At 42.3% G+C, this 22,435-nt stretch overlaps 1 protein-coding gene across 2 annotated transcripts in view; it reads right to left on the bottom strand.

Annotated features, from left to right (window-relative positions):
- pou6f2 (POU class 6 homeobox 2) overlaps positions 1–22,435 on the bottom strand; it is a 567,547-nt gene that overhangs the window by 5,325 nt on the left and 539,787 nt on the right. The window lies entirely within an intron of this gene.

Here is a 22,435-nt window from a genome sequence, read left to right as displayed (position 1 = left end):
AAAATAAGTGCTGATTGATTTTAAAAAAAAATCTTTAGATACCAACCATGGACCTTCAAAGAAAGACCAAAGTTAATTCTATTGTCAATCAAAACATTTTACAAACTAGTGGATAAGGGGTGCATGGAGCTGGTGCTAATGGAGTGTGCCCAAGATGGTAGTGCCCACCATCTAACATGTCAGTCTTTTGGAGCAAGTGGAGAGTTGAGCCCGCCAGTAACCAGCTCTTTATTCTATGTATTAGAATAGAAGCATATAATACAGAAGCAAAGAAGTTATGATTAATCTTACAAAAATGTTGGTTCAGCCTTAGCTGGAATATTATGTTCCAATCTTGACACCATTCTTCAGGAAGGATGTGAGGGTTTTCACAAAGATTCAGAAAAGATTTGTGAGAGTGGTTCCATATGTGAAGGGCTTACATTGACAGATTTGAGAATCAGGAGTTACTATTCTTTGGGAAAACAAGGTGTGTACTAATTTGATTGCATTGTTAAAATCATGAGGGGTCCAAGCTAAACAGAAGTTACATCCACTGGCAGAGTGTTGAGAACCAGAGAAGACAGATTTAAAAGGATAAACAAAAGAATCAAAAGTGACATGAGGAAAAAGGTCTTTGTGCAGAGTGCAGTAATAATGTGGAACCCACAACCTGATAGTATAGTGGAGGAAGATTCAGTTGTAGTTTTTAAAAAGGAATTGGATAAGTATTTACACAGAAAGAAAATTGCAAGTCTTTGGGGAGAAAGCAGAGAACTAGAACTAATTAAATTGCTTTAAAGAGAATAACACACAAATGGTGTAACCATTCTATGTATTTTGAATCGTCAGGAAGATGTCAGGATGGGAAACTATATTTATGAGAAGAAATCTGTAGATGAAGTGATATCCACCGAAGCATAGAAGGCTATGAGAAGATATCATAAAGGTTATTTTCAATATGAATAAGAAAATACTGTTTCATCTGATTAGGGAGTCAACTCAGGGCTCATCAATTTAAAATGAACTCCAATAGTCAGAAGAGAGGTTAAGAGAAATTAAGAAGGTTAAAGAGATATTAGACAATGGAATACTTTGTTGTAGGGAATGGCTGAGCTATAAGTGCTATATCTTTTAAGGGAAAGGTAGCTGAACATTTGAAATAGAGGAAGTTTGAGAAAAGTGCAGGGAAGTGGGATTAGTTTTGGGTTGTTTTGGCAAGGACAGGTATAAGGACAGACAAAATGATCTGAATAAGCTCCCATGCTATAATAGTTGAGGCTCAGTGATCTCAATGAATGAGCTGGATGGATTACTATCAGTGTACAGTGCACACTGTGTATAGTATAACCCTGATGTTAATGATTGTGCAGTTTTTGCAAAACAAAACTTTATCTTCCATTTTAGAACGAAAAAAGATGAAGTCTAAATATTATCACTAGAAGAACAAAGGCCTCCATCTACATTGCAAAATGCTATGATTCCACGATTGAAGCAGACACAAAATTACATTTAAAAGAAAATTATAAATATTTGAAAAGCAAGTATAACTGAGAATATAGGGAAGATAAGGGAAGTCCAATTGAAGACTTGGTACTGGCCTGGTCTTTTTGGATACTGTAATTTTTATCATCTGGATTTTAACATAATTAAGACCTATAATGTCACTGTCTCCTCTCCGCTCCACCCACCCTCCTAATATCGCTGGAAAAAGGCCCAGTCGATTTAAATAGCCAGGCCACATTTGCATTTTCTTCTTTAGTTTCCCTCCTGTCTGGAAACAGCAGCTGGTTGACAGGCAGGAGCACCACGAGGTGGAGGGAGGTTGTCCCCAGGACCAAAGGAACCTCCTTGCGAGAGATAAGAGACAAGGGAGGGCTTTCAAGGGCGTCTCGTGACAAACAGTGAAAAGGGACTATGGAGAAAGAGCATAACATTGGCAGCAAGTCCTATGAAGAACTTTAGTTTCCAATCTATCCAGGTTATGCTGAGTGGACAGGGCTCAAACCATCCCAATGAAACTCTGAATTTGAACCATATATTGCAACTCACTGCCTTACTTCTTTATTCAAGTGGACATGGTAACTAAGTTGGTAAAAACAAGGACTGCAGATGCTGGAAACCAGAGTCTAGAATAGAGTGGTGCTGGAAAAGCACAGCAGGTCAGGCAGCATCCGAGGAGCAGGAAAATTGACGTTTCGGGCAAAAGCCCTTCATCATGGTAACTAAGTAGCAGACCATGTACCCTTGATTCCAAATGTTTCAAGTTGACTATCCATTCCAACCTTCTATACTTTGATGCCCTTCCAAAACATAAACTCTAGTTGTTAGATCTGAGTTCCTTTCAGCTGTTCAGTCATTCATTTTCTGGAAGCTGAGAAAGATTATCCAAATGGAGGACACTTGGTATCTTACAGCAGTCCATTAATCAATTAATTTGGTTGAATAATTCTTATTCTATCTCTTTAACTGTAACCTTCAACATGTAGCATTTTTCTGCACAACTATACTGTTGAAATGTATCATTGTCACTGTATATAGTGGCCTGTTCTACCGTACAATATTCAGCAATCTGCTTGTGTATCAAATGATGATCGTTGAAGGCTTTAACACTTGACCATGTTGTTCTGTAAAAGTGACCACACTAATAACAGTGCTGATTTGTAGGATGATGAGATGCTGCACTTGACATTACCATTACTCATCCAGGAAGGTGACTCATGGTTACAATACTGTATAGCTTTGTGTAAGCATTATATCTGGTTCTGCACTACATCCAAGTAAGCCTTGCATAATAGCTGATATCATTACTGTACTAGTCTGCTTAAAACGCCTTATAAACTCATTAATAAAGGAAGCAGCTACTTGAACATCACACACCAGACATGAAGTGTCCTGTTTTGATGCTTTAACATATTAGTATACAAAATGGGTAGCTGTAGTGACTGTGTAAAATAAGTAATATTTACCTTTCTCTCTATTTACACCATATGTACAATGGGTGATCAATCTGGCTAATCATTTAACAGGTATGGAGCATAGTATACATGGGTGTATAGTGGGTGAGCTGTATAGGTGCAGTATCTACATATGGGGGCTTGCAGGTACCTAGATCCACAATGGTCAGTGTGTAATGGGTAGGTTCCATATAATGGTTGGAGTGTAACAGTGGGCAGATTCCTAGGTACCGGGTATACCGGCATAGAAAATAGGATGAGTAGGCCATTCAGCCCATTGAGCCTGCTCTGCAATTAAACATGATCATGGCAGATCCTTTATCGAAATGCCATACTGCCACTCTCTTCCCATATCCCTTGATACCTTTAGCTTCTAGAAATCTATTTTTTTCTAAATATGTTAAGTAACTTTGTTTATGTTCCCACAGCCTTCTCTCATGGAAAGGTCTACAGGTTCACCATCCCTGAGTGAACAAATGTTTCCTCATCTCAGTGTAAAATGGCCTACGTGAGACTCTGATCCTTGTTCTAGAACCCATCCTGCCCTCTCCCCACAGCCAAGGGAAGCATTATCCTCACTTCCTGTCTGTCCAATCCTGTCAGAATGTGATATTTTTCAATGAGATTCCCTCATTTTCTTTAAAATTCCAGTGAATACAGGCCCATTCAACCCAATCTCTCCTCACAGGCAACCCAACAATTCCAAGAATAAAGGATGGGAATTATAGACTGAGGGTGTATAAAAGATGGACTCTATAGGTACAGGGTTCTATAGCGTGTTAAAAAAAAAACTACTGACCAGTAGCATGCTTAGCAAGGGACTCAAATTCAATCCAGGTAAGTATGAATTACAGCTACCAAACACTTTCAAAATGGAGGCATGTTCCGGATTTTGCATAGCTCTGGAACTGTTTATAGTGGATATTCTGAGAAGGAGGAAAGAAGAGCAATGGAGCAGCAGGCCAGGGAGAGGACTTCCCATTCTTGAATATGGTGCAGAAGGTTTAAGAGTGGAACTGGAGTAGAGGAGAGGAGAGAGGTTATTTTTCCAAACATTTGAAAAGGAACAGGAGCATAGTCACTGAAGTCAATGCACAGACCTTATAGACCATGGCAACAGCACAGGAAAAAGTTCAATAATCTCACATTAGTGGTCAAAGCCAGTGAATGCATCTTTAAATACATTAACCTCTCACGCTGTTCAACATACCACGACCCCACCAGCAATTTCTAGAAATAAGAAGTCATGTCTAATATTCGTTTGCTCCATTTCATCCTTACCATGCTTATCTATATACCTCCAGTTAATAACCTATAATGGTTATGTCACCCATGCAATTTGCAATATACTCATTGACACTCTTCCCCGTCTCTTACAGAACAAAGAGACACTTCGAGAAGAGTAGTGAAGAACAACGAGGAAAACTGCATGATTGCTACCTCTCAAACTCTTTGAGGTCAAGCAGTTATTGAGGCCATTATGATCAGTGATGTTGAAACAATCCAAGATCAAGGCATATTCCTGCCTGACTCAACTTCTTGAAACTCACTTCTCCACAGTCTGGTATTAAGTGTAAAAGGTTGATGCTGTAACTTCACACTTCTTGCTTTCTATTTAATTACCCCTCCCTCAGCCCAATATTCCCTTTCTTCCTTTATAATTTTAGATACTCAAGTCTTGCTACCTGGTTAGTCACTGCAGCCTGATGGTGAAGAACAAAAGCAAGAATACACTCCTGAAGAAGCAGCATTGTTTGATCTGATAGTTGTAGCTATCAGTTCCTATATTGGCATTGGAGATACTTCAGAGGCAGGATCTGTAAATGGTGAGTCACTGGGGACAGGTGGGTGGCCTACAAGGCCAGGTGGAAAGGATCCTGAAGAAGGACTTATGCCCGAAACGTCGATTCTCCTGCTCCTTGGATGCTGCCTGACATGCTGCGCTTTTCCAGCAACACATTTTTCAGCTCAGGTGGAAAGGATAGCTTGTAAGCTAGCTCCCCATGAATATGGGATCACTCATGAATTCTGCTGCAAAGGATGAGGATGGGAACTTCATTCAGGCATTAAACAGCAAAAAAACTGATGGCCATGTTAACAGGAATACCTGGTGCATTGGCAACACTGCTATGGAACCTGTTATTCAATGTCATGGCGCATGGAGGCAGCCAATTTCAACAAGGGGCAAAATTTATACAGAGCTTAGAGCCCATCCTTTCCAATATGGAAGGTCTGGCCAACCCATGGTAGATTAGCTGTAATTCAGCATCTGGTGACCAACGTTTCAGCTTCTGTGGCAGCATCGGCAGAAAGGTCATGAGATTTCACGACAATCCAGTGACCTGTGCTCCAACACATTAGTGGGATTACTAAGGCACTGCTCCTGAGACAGGCAGTGGCTTTGTGGAGTACAAACCTGCTATTTCACTTTCCCATCAATAATGCTACACTTGTGTCCTTGCTGCTACCTCACAGCCAGTCCTGATTGCTCCAAAAGAAAGTTGCACAGATGCTGAAAATCTGAAATAAAAACAGAACATGTTGGAAATACTCAGCAGGTCAGGCAGCATCTGTGGGGAGAGAAACAGAATTAATGGCCAGAGCTGCCTCAACCCCCACCATACCTCTGGGAGGGGGATGGCAATGGGCAGTCGATAAAAGTGGTTGGCAGCTGTTGTTTCTGTTACACTTGCCTTCCAATCACCAGACTGGTCCTGATGAAAGCTACTTGATGTACCTTGATAACCAGTCTCCTCCACAGCTCCTCAATGGAGACCAGCTGTAATCCCAGTCTTGGTTATAGCCATTGATTGTAGGCTCTTCTACCATAAAGAAGCAGAAGTCACTTTCTCAGGCAATGAACTTCCAGTGGACAATAAGCTATGGTAGCAAGTTCCCATCTTTCCTTGCCTTTTGATGCAGAGAATAGGGCAATCACCTCCACTAAAATGCCTGGCCAATGTTTTAATTTGATGACCTTTCCATGAGAAATATTTTGCTGGTTGACAGGATTGGTTACCACATGGTTCTCCCAGGAATGGTGCCTATGTGTGGTCATCTGGCAGAGAACAAAGAACAAAGAAAATTTGCAGCCCAGGAACAGGCCCTTTGGCCCTCCAAGCCTGAACTGATCCAAATGTACAGTCTAAACCTGTCAGTCAATTCCTAAGCATCTGTATCCCTCTGTTCCCCACCTACTCATGCATCTGTCCAGATGCATCTTAAATGAATCTACCGTGCCTGCCTCTACCACCTCTGCTAGCAACGTGTTCCAAACGCCCACCACCCTATGAGGTACATAGCAGGTAGCCTTTGTTGTTCTATAACCACTTTCAGCTTCAATGTGACTTTCAGAATGGGTGGTTGGTGCGTGATAAAAGTTGAAAAGTGTGGCACTGGAAAAGCACAGCAGGTCAGGTAGCATCCAAGGAGCAGAAGAATCAATGTTTCGGGCATAAGCCTTCAAAAGCATTGTGACTGCTACCAAGATAGCATGCATTCACCAAAATAATGCTTTGTATGTGCTTCTACATCAACTCTGCAATGAGTGAGTGGAAGGGTTTGTAGCTCTGGTACACTCCTATTGAGATCCACCGCCAGCAAAGTAATTGTGTGTGTGTCACTCTTTCAATATATAGGACTGAAGCCTTTTCTACCGGTGTACAGACCTTAGTGACCTCCCTGGTACAGCAATGCAGAATGAACTGAGAAACAAAGATGATACAAAGCTGGGTGGCAGGATGAAATGTGATGAGGATGTTAGGAGATTACAGGGTGACCTGGACAAGTTAGGTGAGTGGGCAGATGCATGGCAGATGCAGTTTAATGTGGATAAATGTATGGTTATCCACTTTGGTAGCAAGAACAGGAAGGCAGACTACTACCTCAATGGAATCAATTTATGTAAAGGGGCAGTACAGAGAGATCTGGGTGTTCTTGTACACCAGTCAACGAAGGCAAGCATGCAGATACAGCAGGTAGTGAAGAAGGCTAATAGCATGCTGGCCTTCATAACAAGAGGAATTGAGTATAGAAGCAAAGAGGTTCTTCTGCAGCTGTACAGGGCCCTGGTGAGACCACACCTGGAGTACTGTGTGCAGTTCTGGTCTCCAAATTTGAGAAAAGACATTCTGGCTATTGAGGGAGTGCAGCGTAGGTTCACGAGGTCAATTCCTGGAATGGCAGGATTACCTTACACTGAAAGACTGAAGCGACTGGGCTTGTATACCCTTGAGTTTAGAAGATTGAGAGGGGATCTGATTGAGACGTATAAGATTATGAAAGGATTGGACACTCTGGAGGCAGGAAACATATTTCCACTGATGGGTGAGTGCCGAACCAGAGGACACAGCTTAAAAATACCGGGTAGACCATTTAGGACAGAGATGAGGAGAAACTTCTTCACCCAGAGAGTGGTGGCTGTGTGGAATGCTCTGCCACAGAGGGCAGTGGAGGCCCACTCTCTGGATTCATTTAAGAAAGAGTTGGATAGAGCTCTCAAAGATAGTGGAATCAAGGGTTATGGAGATAAGGCAGGAACAGGATACTGATTAGGAATGATCAGCCATGATTATATTGAAGGGTGGTGCAGGCTCGAAGGGCTGAATGGCCTACTCCTGCACCTATTGTCTATTGTCTAAATGTTGGTGTTGTCATTAGCATCAGTCTGGAAAAACCCTGATGTTTAGAAATTGGGGACGATAATGATCTTTAAGATCACTAGCAGCATCTTCCAGACTCTGTCCTATGGTTGCAGGTCTGTTGGAGGAGGTAGAATTGTTCATTGAAGCACAGTCACATCACACACTCCTCCTGATTGAGATGGAGATAGAAAAGATGATCAGAGGAGCTTGTGGTTGGCCCCTAACCTTCAGACGCGAGCCCTCCTCTTCTTCCCTCTTCACACAGCTTCTCCCCTCGGCTGCCTGCTCCTTCCATCTGAAGTGCTGCATATTCTCTCCGTGTCTGCGTGGGTTTCCTCCGGGTGCTCTGGCTTCCTCCCACAGTCCAAAGATGTGCAGGTTAGGTGGATTGGCCATACTAAACTCCCCATACTGCTAGGAGCGTTAGTCAGAGGGAAATGAGTCTGGGGTGGGTTACTCTTCGGAGGGTCGGTATGGACTTTTGGGTTGAAGGCCTGTTTCCACACTGTAGGGAATCTAATCTAATTATAAGAACATAAGAAATAGGAGCAAGAGTTGACCATTTGATCCATCTACCATTCAATATGATCATGACGAACCCTCAGTTTTAACTCGACTTACCTATCTTCTCCCCATATCCCTTGATTCCCTGAGAGACCAAAAATCCATTTTTTCTCAGCCTTAAATATGTTCCACACAGCATCATGAAGTATCCGTAAGTCTCTGCAGTAGAGAATTTGAAACATTCACAACCTCTGGGTGAAGAAATTTCATTGAATCTTTATCCTAAATGATTGCCCCCCCCTTATCTTAATACCCTGTCCCCTAGTTCTAGATTCTTCAGTCAGCAGAAAGAAATCTCTTACTGTCCATCCTGTTAAGCCACTTCAGAATCTTATATTTTTCAATTAGATATCCTCTCATTCTTCTAAATACTAGAGGACTAGGAGGTCCAATTTATTGAGGCTTTCATTACAGACAACACTCTCATCTCATCTAGAGATGCTTTCATGGATTAGATTAGATTTTTTAGATTACATTACAGTGTGGAAACAGGCCCTTCGGCCCAACAAGTCCACACCGACCCGCCAAAGCGCAACCCACCCCTACATTTACCCCTTACCTAACACTACGGGCAATTTAGCATGGCCAATTCACCTAACCTGCACATTTTTGGACTGTGGGAGGAAACCGGAGCACCCGGAGGAAACCCACGCAGACACGGGGAGAATGTGCAAACTCCACACAGTCAGTCGCCTGAGGCGGGAATTGAACCCGGGTCTCTGGCGCTGTGAGGCAGCAGTGCTAACCACTATGCCACCGTGCCGCCCATTACTTCTAAAGTTAGTATATCATTCCTCAAAAATGGAGTTCTCAAAAGCATACAATACTCCAAGTTTAGACTAATCAACATATTTTACAATTGTAATAAGAAGTCTTTATTCTTGTATCAAATTCCCTTGTAATAAAGGTACCTTTATTGATCCTATTTGCTTATTGTATATGCATGCTGACTTTCTGAGCTTCTTTTCTGAGTATACCCAAGGGACTCTGACATTTACAAGTTTCACATTGTTTAAAAAGTACAATGTAGTTTGCTTTTCTACTCTTATAGTGAAAATGAATATCCTCACCCTTCCCTTCATTATACTTAATCCTCGTTGTGGTTCTGTTCGCCGAGCTGGGAATTTGTGTTGCAGACGTTTCGTCCCCTATCTAGGTGACATCCTCAGTGCTTGGGAGCTTCCTGTGAAGTGCCAGGGAATTCCTAGAGGCACGGCATTCATCCACAGATTCAATCAATAAGCACATCGATCTGGACCCAATATACCGACCACTGCAACGGACAGCTAGAACTGACAACCGGAAACGGCAGATTCAAACCACTACAAATGCCGGAGGAAAGATCACAGAAGTGCTTCACAGGAGGCTCCCAAGCACTGAGGATGTCACCTAGACAGGGGACGAAACGTCTGCAACACAAATTCCCAGCTCGGCGAACACAACCACAACAACGAGCACCCGAGCTACAAATCTTCTCACAAACTTTGAATATTTAATCCTCACCCTGTTGTCCATTCAATTTACCTGTCTGCCTCTCTTTGCAGCAACACTGGATCCTCCTCACAGCTTACACTCCCACAGACAGTTGTTTAGAAACTTAGATACATTTCTCTGCCTCTTCATCTGAGTAATTAACATAAATAGTAAATGGCTGAAGTCCCTACGCTGATCCTTGTGGTTCTCCACTAGTCACAGCTTGCTGACTTGAAAATGCCCTTCTCCCTCTTTCCTATCCAATCACTAACTCTATTTCCATGCTAATACATTATTTCTAACTCAGCCTGCTCTTACTTTGCACATTAACTTTCTGGATGGTACCTTACTCATTGCCTTTTGGAAATCTACTGTATCTACTGTTCTCCCTTTATCTCTTCTTCTAGTTACATTCTCAAAAACATTAAATAAGCATGATTTCCCTTTTGTAAAATGTGGTTAACATTGCCTGATCATACCATGGTTTTCTAAATGCACCTTAGGGTTTCCTTAATAATTGGTTCCAACACTTCCTGATAATATTTGGCTGGCTATTTGAACTACAGGTTCCCTGTTTCTCTCACTCTCCTTTCTTGGAAAGCACAGTTACATTTAACAGACCTGTGAGGTCCAGAATAGCAGACTAAATGTGAATGCAATGTCAGACAATGAATGGGATCATAACCTGCCCACTCTGCATGCTTCCAACACATTCACAGGATTCCTGGCCTATCACTGTTCCTGAAATAATGATTTCAGCAGTCCACATTGAAAAATGACTCGGAGGACCGATGATACTTTTTTGAAGTCCAGCTTCATAAACAGTGACACAAATGAGGCAAATTATGTAGTCACGTAACAGGCAGGATGAATAATGAGAACGGTGTAAATAGGGGGTTTAATATAATAGGAGGGATGAATTAGGGTTGTATATGGATAACTGACTCCAATATTAATTATAGCATGTGCATAACATCAGAAGTAAACACAAACTTCATCAAGCCTAACCAAATGGTTGCAATACAGCTACAACACTCACATCCATACAGGAAAGTAAAAAAAAAATCACCAAACTACATCCTGACCCCAAAAATGCAAGATAAAACTAATCAGATCAATTACCACCCCCCCAAACTATTCACAATTATTAACAAAAAGATGAAAGTAACAACATTGCTAACGAATGACAGCTATTCAATAATGACCTGCTCACCAACGGTCAAGACAACTGCATTAGAATCATAGATTACCGACAATGAAGAAAGAGGCCATTTGGCCCATTGAGTCTACACTGACTCTACAAACAGCATCCCACTCAGACCCAACCCCTGATTCCATCCCCACAGCCCAGCATAGGGTGTTTACCATGGCTAGGCCACCCAACCTTTGCATTCCTGGACACTACGGGGCAATTTTTAATATGGCCAATCCACCATTGCACAACTTTGGACTTTGGAAACCAGAGAAGCCAGAGGAATCCTATTTCAATCTTGCTCCAAACATGGACGATAAAGCTCAATTCCAGAGATGAGATTAGAGTGACACCAAGGCAGAACTTGACCTGAGTGGGACATCAAGGATCCTTAGTAAATCTAAAGTTAGTGGGAATCAGTGAAAAGGTCTTCAATGATTGCAATCATACCTAGCACAAAGGTTATGGTTGTTGGAGGCCAATCATTTCAAGGCCAAGATATGATTGCAGGAATTTCTGAGGGTTGTGTTTGAGTGTCCATCACCTAAAATATTCACTCCTTCCTTCACTGGAGCACAGTTACAGCTTTGCCATCCACAAGATATAGGGCAGCAACTCATCAGCATTTTTCACTTGGGTTACAACAGTCCTGATGCCACAAAATTACTAGATAGTCCCTTTTCTGTTCCCTTTAGACAATCTGTGGCTCTAATTGCAGGACAGGGTATTATCCAATACATAATCTTTTGTCTTTTCGGTTTTCAGTGCTCTGTCCCATCCAACTATATAACACACAGCCACATACACTCTGCTCTATTCTTACAGACCTGGTTCACTACCAGGAATTCTCTGCCAAATAATGCTATAGCCATCACAACATCCAAGGCTGCGGTAGGTCAAAAAGTTAAAAATCACACAACACCAGGTTAGAGTCCAACAAGTTTTTTTGGGGGGGACTTCTTCAGGTGACAACCACCTGAAGAAGGAGCAGCGCTCCGAAAGCTAGTCCCTCCAAATAAACTGGTTGGACTATAACCTGGTGTTGCGTGATGTTTAACTTTGTCCACCCCAGTCCAACATCAGCACCTCCAAAATCGTACTTCAAAAAGACAGCTTAGAAACAGCTTGTCAAGACAATTAGGTCTGGACAAGATTCTACTTGCGAATATCTTTAGAGTTATAGAGTCATAGAGATGTACCACACAGAAACAGACCATCCGGTCCAACTTGTCCATGTTGACCAGATAGCCTAACTTAATCTAGTCCCATTTGCCAGCACTTGGCCCATATCCCTCCAAACCCTTCCAATTCATTTACCCATTCGGATGCCTTTTAAATGTTGCAATTGTACCAGCCTCCACTACTTCCTCTGGCAGCTCATTCTATACGCACACCACCCTCTGCATGAAAAAGTTGCCCCTTAGGTCCCTTTTATATCTTTTCCCTCTCACCCTACACCTATGCCCTCTAGTTCTGGACTCCCCCACTACAGGGAAAAGACTTTCTCTATTAATCCTATCCATGCCCATCATGATTTTATAAACCTTTATGAGGTCATCCTTCAGCCTTCGACACTCTAGGGAAAACAGGCCCAGTCTCTCCCTGTAGCCCAAATCCTCCAACCCTGACAAACATCCTTGTAAATCTTTTCTGAACCCTTTCAAGTTTCACAACATCATTCTGATAGGAAGGAGACCAGAATTGCACACAATATTCCAAAAGTAGCCTAACCAATGCCCTGTACAGCCGCAACATGATCTCCCAACTCCAATACATAATGGGCTGACCAATAAAGGAAAACATACCAAACACCTTCTTCACTATCCTATCTACCCGTGACTCTACATTCAAAGAGCTACGAACATGCATTCCAAGGTCTCTTTGTTTAGCAGCACTACCTAGGACCTTACTATTAAATAAATACATCCTGTTCTGATGAGCCTTTCCAAAATGCAACACTTCTTATTTATATAAATTAAACTTCATTTGCCCCTCAGTCCATTTGTCCATCTGATCAAGATCTCGTAATCTGAGGTAACCTTCTTTGCTGTCCACTACACCTCCAATTTTGGGGTCATCTGCAAACATACTAACTATACCTCTGAAGCTCATATCCAAATCATTTACATGGGTACCTTGATTATCCAAATACTAATTATCCAAAAATCAGATTCTCCGAAGGAGATCTCGAGGTCCCAATAGAAACATCACATCAAAGATGTGTTTCCAGCACTGATTGCGTCTTTTGTTTACAATGATTAAATAGGCACAGTCTCCAAATGACTGATTTCCTGCCCTCTCTCTCTCTCCACTTTCCCTGGAGTTCTACAGAGGGGTGTACCCTAACCACCCTCCCCTTCCACCCCCTTCCCAGGAATAATGTCTCCAACATTGTCAAAATGTTGGAGTAAAAAGTTGTGTGTGTGGCTGTGAGTGTGTCTGTGTGCTATTTGGAGACTTACCCCACAAAGGCAGCTGCAACAGCAGCAGTCTTGTTGTTGATGTACAGTCCGGATGCCCCGGAGAGGGGCTCGGGGTGGCAGGCGGCTGTGTTGAGGGCGGAAGCTTTGTGCTGGGGGCGGCGGCAGGGGCAGGAGCGGGTTTGAACCAGGTTTGGGGGGGGCGGGGTGGGTTTAAATGAGGTTGGGGGATGGGGCGGGTTTGGACCTGGTTGGGGGAGTGGGGCGGGTTTGGACGAGGTTGGGGGGGCAGGGGCGTGTTTGTAACGGGTTGGGGGTTGGGGGGAGGGTTTGGACGGGCGTTGGGGGCGGGCGGGGTTGGGGCGCGGAGGCGGGGGTGGGTTTGGACCGGGTTGGGGGGCGGGGGCAGGTTTGGACCTGGTTGGGGGGGGGTTTGGACCGGGTTGGGGGCGGGGGGGGGGCGGGTTTGGATGGGCGTGGGGCGGGGGGGCGAGGGGCGGGTTTGGACGGGCATGAGGGGGCGGGGCGGGGGCGGGGTTGGACAGGCGTGTGAGTGGGGGACGGGGTGTCACACAATGTGCGCTGCTGCTAGTCTCCTGAACGGGGAGCAGACTTTAAAACTCCGAGCCCCAGAGGATTTTCCGAATACTCGATTATCCAAATGAAATAGTGCCCGCCCATCTTGTTTGGATAATTGAGTTTCCACTGTATATAAATGATGAGAAGTAGTGGACCCCGCACCAATCCTTGTGGCACACCTCTGGTCACAGGCTTCCGGTCTGAAAAGCAACCCTCCACCACCAACTTCTGTCTTCTACCTTGGAGCCAGAACTGCATCCAAATAGATAGTTCTCCCTGTATTCCATGAGATCTAACCTTGCTAACCAATGTCCCATGAGGAACCTTGTCGAATGCCTTACTGTAGTCTATATTAATCACGTCTACTGCTCTGCCCACATCAAACCTCTTTATTACTTCTTCAAAAAACTCAATCAAGTTTGTGAGACACGATTTCATACGCACAAAGCCATGTTGACTATCCCTAATCAGTCCTTGCCTTTCCAAATACATGTACATCCTGTCCCTCAGGCTTCCCTCCAACAACTTGCCCACTACCAATATCAGGTCTATAGTTCCCTGGCTTTTCCTTACCACCTTTCTTAAATAGCGGCACCGTGTTAGCCAGCCTCCAGTTTTCCGGCTCCTCACCTGTGACTATCGATGATACAAATATCTCAGCAAGGGGCCCAGAAATCACTTCCCTAGCTTCCCACAGAGTTCTAGTTCCCTGATCAGGTCCTGGGAATTTATCTACCTTTATGCATTTAAGATATCCAGCACTTCCTCTTCTGTAATATGGACATTTTTCAAGATATCACCGTCTATTTCCCTACATTCTATATCTTCCATGTCCTTCTCCATAGTAAACACTGATGCAAAATATTCGTTTAGCATCTCACCCATGTCCTGCGGCTCCACATAAAGGCTGCCTTGTTGATCTTTGCGGGGCCCTATTCACTCCCTAGTTACCCTTTTACTGTAAGAAATATGACCAAAATATATATAATTCTAACATTAGTTAACCAGGTAAAAGATTTCAAATTAAAAGATGCACTTTGCTTTAAATAGTTGATACCACAAAGGTAAGCCTCACTTTTCTTTTTACGAGCCTTTGCATTATTTCCTGCACAAATGTCACATCATGTGAAATGTCACATTTTTCGAACTCAGCCTTCATTTTGTAGGTTCTTTTTTTCCCCAACCAAACATTTTGGTCTTTGGATCACATTCACCAGCAGACTTATTCAACATGAAATCTCCAGACAAAATTACCACTGAAGAGACAAACATCTACAAATCCTTTCTCACTTGGAGTTACAACAATCCTAATGCCATAGAATTACTCGAGACTCCCTTTTCTGTCCCTTTTAAACAATCTGTGTGCTCTAACTGCAGCAATGAGTATTGTCCACTCTACAACCTCTTGTTTTTCCTGTTTACAGAGATCTATCCAACTGTATGTCACACAATGACATAGTCTCTGCTCTATTCTTAGAGACCTGCTTCAATACCAGGATCTTTTTGGAGATTGCCAGGAGAAGGCCCACATTCAGAGACAGCCTAACTTGTTTTCTCTTTGAATGAAATCCTAGTCTTCAGAACTGCCAAGCAGAAAAAAACCAGGCTGACTCAAACTGCAATTACCATTTGCTTCTTAGTTGTTCATCTCCATGACGACGCCAGGTCATGCTACATTTCTTCTTACTTAATTATATCACAGTCAGGAAACCAATTCACCTTCTTTCAAAATATCCTCCAGCTGACTATATTCTTAAAAGACATCAGACAAAAGAAAATAAACATTTTTCCAATTGTTTAGGACATCACAACAATGAAAATAAATGCACATAGAGTCATAGAGATGTACAGCATGGAAACAGACCCTTCGGTCCAACTGTCCATGCCAACCAGATATCCCAACCCACCTGCCAGCACCCGGCCTGTATCCCTCCAAATGCTTCCTATTCATATAGGATCATTACGATCCAAATGCCTCTTAAATGTCGCAATTGTACCATCCTCCACCACTTCCTCTAGCAGCTCATTCCATACCCGTACCACTCTCTGTGTGAAAAAGTTGCCCCACTGGTCTCTTTTATATCTTTCCCCTCTCACCCTAAACCTACACCCTCTAGTTCTGGACTCCCTGACCCCAGGGAAAAGACTGCCTATTTACCCTATCCATGCCCCTCATAATTTTGTAAACCACTATAAGGTCACCCCTCAGCCTCTGACACTCCAGGGAAAATAGCCCCAGCCTGTTCAGCCTCTCCCTATAGCTCAGATCCTCCAACCCTGGCAATATCCTTGTAAATCTTTTCTGAACCCTTTCAAGTTTCACAACATCTTTCTGATAGGAAGGAGACCAGAATTGCATGCAAATATATTCGATCCTTTGCTGGTTGTCCTTTAGGGAAGGAGCATTTGTAAAAAGGCATAAGGTACCACAAGTTAATTGATTCAACTGCTGTGACCACTTGTGATTGAGTCTTCTCTGAGATACAGGCATGGCAGAACAGACTTTTATTTTAAGGGTTGTGTCTTCAGCTATGGCTATTCTGCGTGCATTCTATTGTGTACAGTTGTGGGTGCGACATCATAGGAAAGATGTAGATGCATTAGAGAGAGTGCCGAAGTGATTGATAAGCTCCAGGGATGAGACATTTTAGTGTTGAGGATATATTGAAGAAGTTGGAACTGTCCTCCTTGGAGAGGCTGAGAGGAGATTTAGTCGAGGTTACCAAAATAATGCGCAGGCTGAATAGGGGAGAAAGGCAGAAACTATTCTCACTTGTAAGAAGACCAAGAATGAGAGGGCATACATTTAAATTGATGGGCAAAAGAAGCAGGGGAGATGTGAGAAAAAAATCACTTCCTCACTCAGTGAGTTGTTAGGGTATGTAATGCACTGCCTGGGAATGTGTTGGAAGCAGGTTCAATCGAGGCATTCAAAAGGATGTTGGATGATTTTTTTTGGATAGAAATGGTATGCAAGGGTATGGGCAGAAAACAGGAGCCCAGCACCAGGTAATAATGCGGATTTGAAGAGCCAGTGTAGGCATGATGGGCCAAATAGCCTCCTTCTGCACTGTAGCAATTCTGTGATTCTGTGAATGCAGTTTAAATCTTCAGATGGATTTACGTGCCCTCACCAGCTGTATTTGCGGTGAGCATGGGGGCATGTAAAATATGTTAGGTGGCAAGCCCACAGCTTTCCCAGCCCACTACCTACTCCCCATAAATGTTAAGCAAGTGTTGAAACTGGTAGTCCACATGCCATTTTGAAAAGAACTGTGCTTATTATAAGGGAAAAAAAGCGAGGACTGCAGATGCTGGAGATCAGAGCTAAAAATGTGTTGCTGGAAAAGCGCAGCAGGTCAGGCAGCATCCAAGGAGCAGGAGAATCGACATTTCTGGCATAAGCCCTTTTTCAGGAATCCTGAAGAAGGGCTTATGCCCGAAACGTCGACTCTCCTGCTCCTTGATTGCTGCTTGACCTGCTGCGCTTTTCCAGCAACACATTTTCAGCTCTGTGCTTATTATAAGCCAACTAACCCAAATGTTATGCTACCCATACCATAAAATGGTTGGTGTGGGGATTTGGACAGGAGTGGCAAGGTATTTACTGAGACAGGATCCAAAGGATTTGTTCTTTAGGGAGGGGAGTGAGAGGAGAAATGTTAGGAGAAAGTGAGGACTGCAGATGCTGGTGGTCAGAGTCAAAACGTGTGGTGCTGGTAAAGCACAGCCGGTCAGGCAGCATCCGAGGGGCAGGAGAGTAGACGTTTCGAGCATAAGCTCTTCATCCGGAACATTCCTGATGAAGAGCTTACGCTTGAAATGTAGACTCTCCTGCTCCTTACTCCCTCTCTCTGGGATCCATGTTTGCTATATCCTGAGAAACACTTACTATGTCACCTCTTTCAGGGCACTCAGAGCATTTCATAACTACTGGTTGGCCTTGTTTAATGTTAGTCAGGTGAAAACCAATATATCTTCCTTGAGGGCAAGCAGTAAAATGCAGTGCATGTAGTCAGACACTGACCTGGGACAGAGCAAAAGGAGACCATTTTGAGGAGAGAATCTCTGCTCTGTATTATCTAGGATGAGTTATCACTCTAAGCACACACTAAAAAAAATTAACATTGGTGCCATGTGAAAACTATTTCATGTCCAATATTAAACATGTAAAGGCTTATCTATAAGATTACAATAATGACAGAAAGCCAATTCCCATTGTTCAGGACTGAGGAGATAGTGAGCAGTGCCTGTGGTTTACCAGCTATTTGGAACGGAATACTGTCCAGATCAAAAAGAACAGTCAATTTTACTCAATTGTTTTGCTCTATTATTCCTGTTACTGATGAAGAACAATTTCACCTCTGGAATTTTTTTCTCCTTTATGCTTCTGACAAATTTATCTCTGGATGATGCCATTTGGCTTGACAGCACCTGATCCATCCAAAGACGATCCCTTCCCCTCGAGAGCTGCAAGGTCGTCCATCTAACTACTCTATTACCTTAAGAAGATCAAATTATGGCATTGAGTAATCAGCTGCCAAATTACTCCTAGGGCCACCAACAGGCAACATAAAGATTTGCAAGGAGCCTTACCACTTATCTAAAGCTTCAAGCTTTATTTTGGATCCTTTGTGTAAAACAGCCCTGTTAAAACCTAAGGCTTTGGGCATCCTGAGGAGTATCAAGATACTGTTTGCTTGTCATAAGCACAGAATATTGCTTTCTTCAATTTTGTCGGATATCTTTGTTTCATGGGCCTTTGGTCTGTGGGTGGCACGGTGGCTCAGTGGTTAGCACTGCTGCCTCACAGTGCCAGGGACCTGGGTTCGATTTCTGCCTCGGGCAACTGTCTGTGTGGAGTTTGCACATTCTCCCCATGTCTGCGTGGGTTTGCTCCGATTTCCTCCCACAATCCAAAGATGTGCAGGCCAGGTGAATTGGTCATGCTACATTGCCCATAGTGTATTAGTCAGAGGGAAATGTAGGCAAATGGGTCTGGTGGGTTACCCTTTGGAGGGTCAGTGTGGACTTATTGGGCCAAATGTCCTGTTTTCATACTATAGGGAATCTAATCTATGATCTTGCGATCACAAAGGGCTGACTGCCATTTTGGTAAATTGTCCTTCAGATATGCATCAAACCCTCAAAAGTTCCTGGAAAGTTGGTGGGTACATCCTTCAACCTCTGTATGAATCCAACCATCAGGTATGTGCTGTTAATTGATCTCTGCTATTCCCAGGGTTATACCAAATGTTAAAATTTTAATGTACACACAGTCCTCCAACTTCTTGACTTTAAAGATCAAGGTTGAGACCAGTTTCTGTACTGAACAAGAATTATTATTTATCATAACTAATTAGACTGTGGCTAAAAGTAAACATGTATAAACCATTGACACATAATAAGACTAATTAAGTTCCTAATCTCCCTATATACTCCCCTTTACACGTATACACTAACTGGGAAAATAGATTATTGGCAGAGTTATAAAACAGTGGAAAGTCAGTTCAGTGGTATTTTCTACCTGGTTCAGATGTCAGGATGGTATGACTTTGGCTAGCCAACCCCTTGATGTTCAGTTGTCTTTCTCTGGAAGCTTTGACTTGTTTGTAAGAAGTACAAAGTGACTGATTCATTTGAAAAATATTTCTGATTTATCAATTCAAAAGTCACAGCTGATGGGAACTGCTGCAGCAAAAGTAAATTACTTTCTTCAAGCTTAAATGGCAGGGTTTTTTTTACTGCAGAGAACAGGTAGCTTCTACTCGGGGAGAACAACTGCACACATTTCTGTCACTCACACTCTCTCTCTCTGTGTTGCTGTAACTTATTTCCAATACAATGTGCCACCTTCACATATGAAAAACTCAGTCCCAAATTGTTTGCTCATTGCAGGAACCCATAACCACAAAAATCAGAGCTCACAATAGGCATCAAATTCCTTTCCGTGACATTATGCAGCCATCCTGGTAAATCCTTGTTATTTAAAAGACAATAGTTCTTTCTCCTTGCAGTCTTAAAGATACAAAATAAAAATGACTCAGTTCTTACAATAGTTCCAACCTTCTTCTTGCCTTTTGAGTATAACAGATGCACATCAAGATCTCAAAGTCTTTCGAAATCTGAACTCAAAAGGAATCTGGTGACATACTACTTTCACAATCTGTGGCTGTGAAAGGAGAAATATGTGTTCTGATTTTTCAAAGGGAAAGTCTATACATTAACTTCATTTTGATTGAAGTATCTACCTGTTTACTACTTTTAAGTGCAGACAGTCTGGATGCCAAACTATGCTGCTTACTTTAAAGACTCATTCTGACGTTTATGGCATTCATTGAGAAATCCATGGATGTAACATGCTATTGTCTGGATCATCAGCAAGCCTGAAGAAGGCTAACAGTAAGGACTGGAGCTGAAGGGGAAAAAAATAAAAATTAATATGCTGAAACTCTTATGAGAATAAAGGGCAGCCACTTCATTTATCACACTGAGAGAACAGGCATAGAGTAATTCAGTAATACAGGGGTAGGTTTAATCTCAGGCAGCCCGGCACAGTTGTGGTGAAGACTTTTTTACTGCCATCATCAAGCAAAGTGCACAAAGAAATCTGCTTGATATGCACGTCAGGGGGAATGTGGCAAAGGCAAGTAAATGGCATAGAAGTACAGTTCAACTATGATCCAACTGAATGGTGGAACAGATTCAAAATGTAGAATTGCTAATACTATGTTTCTATTAGCCTTCCTGTTGTGAAACAGCTAAAGCACATGTTCATTTTAAGATGCATTTCCTTTTATAATGCAAATTGGGCTACTTCAATATGTAAAAGACTCCTCTCCCCTCCCCTCCTTGTCAATTTGGGAAACAGCTAAGCAGAGCATGTGCCAAACCAACTCTGCCTTGAAATCTCTGACAGTACAGCTGGAATGTTTCCAATTTTTTGAGGGGGTAGGGAAGCATTGGTAATCAGGAAGAGCAGAAATGCTTCACAGAAATAACCTGTGAAATGCCTACAACTGCTCAAGTTCATCGTGCATGAGCTGTCCTGAGGTACCTCTTGATTGCCTACAATTTACTGGGTATCGAGGCTTAGTCCTTCATATGGATTGTTGGCCACGCAACTGTCAAAACGTACTCCACGTTTCCAACAGCACAGCTTTGTGTAGAAACTTGTTATGCACGGGATTCTGGAAAAGAAGCAATGCACTGTCAGCGTCTATTTTATTGCTACACATTTGATGTGTACAAGATGTCCATGTGTCATCTTATTTGATGTTTTTCACATCATCAAACTCTATTTAATTTTACACACCTCTTTAAAATTTATCCTATACTTATTACTTATATGCACAAGATCAAAACTAGCTATAACCGATGAAAGGCATTGAATTTACACAACTGATTGTCTGTCAGGGGAGAAAAGTTGTCAGTGTATGTGATTGCGCAAAACGATGCATTTAAATAGTGATCACTTTGAAAGGATTGAATAAGTGGAGTAATTTTCTGCACTGAAGTACCCAGTAAGACAAAACAGTAGGGAGGGTCAGAGTAGTCAAGTGATCCTGTGGTGCACAAACTGAAGTTCTGTATGCAGTAACAATCAATACAGTAGTATGGAGAATTATTGAGTAAGGCCATTTTAGACTGCATTTTCAACACCCCATACTGTGATTCCTCATAACACTGATACTAAAATGCACAAAAAGCACTTTCCCATTCTAAAGGGAGTAAATCAGAAATACAAAACGTCTAAAAGGAAAGAGTTTTTCATGGATCATCAAGAGCATAATCCATTAGGGCGAGTGAAGAGGTTATTTGTTGGCTTTTTATTGTTGCTAGAGAGACTGTTAGTCTTGACTCTAGATAAAAATGAACAAGGTCATTGTGTTGTTTAGCATCTCACTACATTTGTTTCAAGATGCAAAATAAAGAACTGGCAGGACAACCTATACTGAAGTTCATTATTCATCACTTAGTAAATAATGATGGAATGGACAAAGTCTGAACAAAAGTAGATTTCACAGGCTGTTGGTGTAGTGTATCTAACATCTGATTGCAAGTTTAAATTGAAAAGAATTGAAAGGTAACCATCACCGAAAACAGAAAATTCTACATCCATCTCATCCACTATAAATGTCTGAAATCTTGCTCTGTACAAGTTTCCAAGAAAACAACAGCAAGTGCCAATCAAAAGTAATTCATGGGCTGGGAAGCATTTTGGATCAGCATGATTATCAGGGAGTTGCAACTGCAAATGTAAGATTTTTTTCAAAACGATCCACTGGATGTTTGTATTTCTAGCCTGTTTTTAATAAATACCGGTTAATAAACTAGTTCCAGTCTTGGAAAGAATGGACTAAAATACTTTACTGACCGCTCAAAGTTAAATCAACTTAGATAAATGGACAGCTATTATACTCTTTATTTTATTAATAATGAGAAAAATCTTTCTGCCTGTGGTTTGTCAAAATCTCTATGCTGTTTATTTCTTACCTACAATCTCCAGCATTTTGAGAGTCATCACTTAATTTCACCTACAAACATCTATTTCAAGCAAATGGCACTAAACACTTCTGTCACCATCGGAGTCAATTATAAAAGACCCCTAGTAATGGAAAGTATAGT

Source organism: Chiloscyllium plagiosum, unplaced genomic scaffold, assembly GCF_037043375.1.
Source record: "Chiloscyllium plagiosum isolate Xiang-an unplaced genomic scaffold, Cpla_swu_hap1 HiC_scaffold_4, whole genome shotgun sequence".
Taxonomy (NCBI): domain Eukaryota; kingdom Metazoa; phylum Chordata; class Chondrichthyes; order Orectolobiformes; family Hemiscylliidae; genus Chiloscyllium; species Chiloscyllium plagiosum.
The sequence above is the reverse complement of the archived record's forward strand: the minus strand, read 5'-3'. Positions and strand labels throughout refer to the sequence as shown.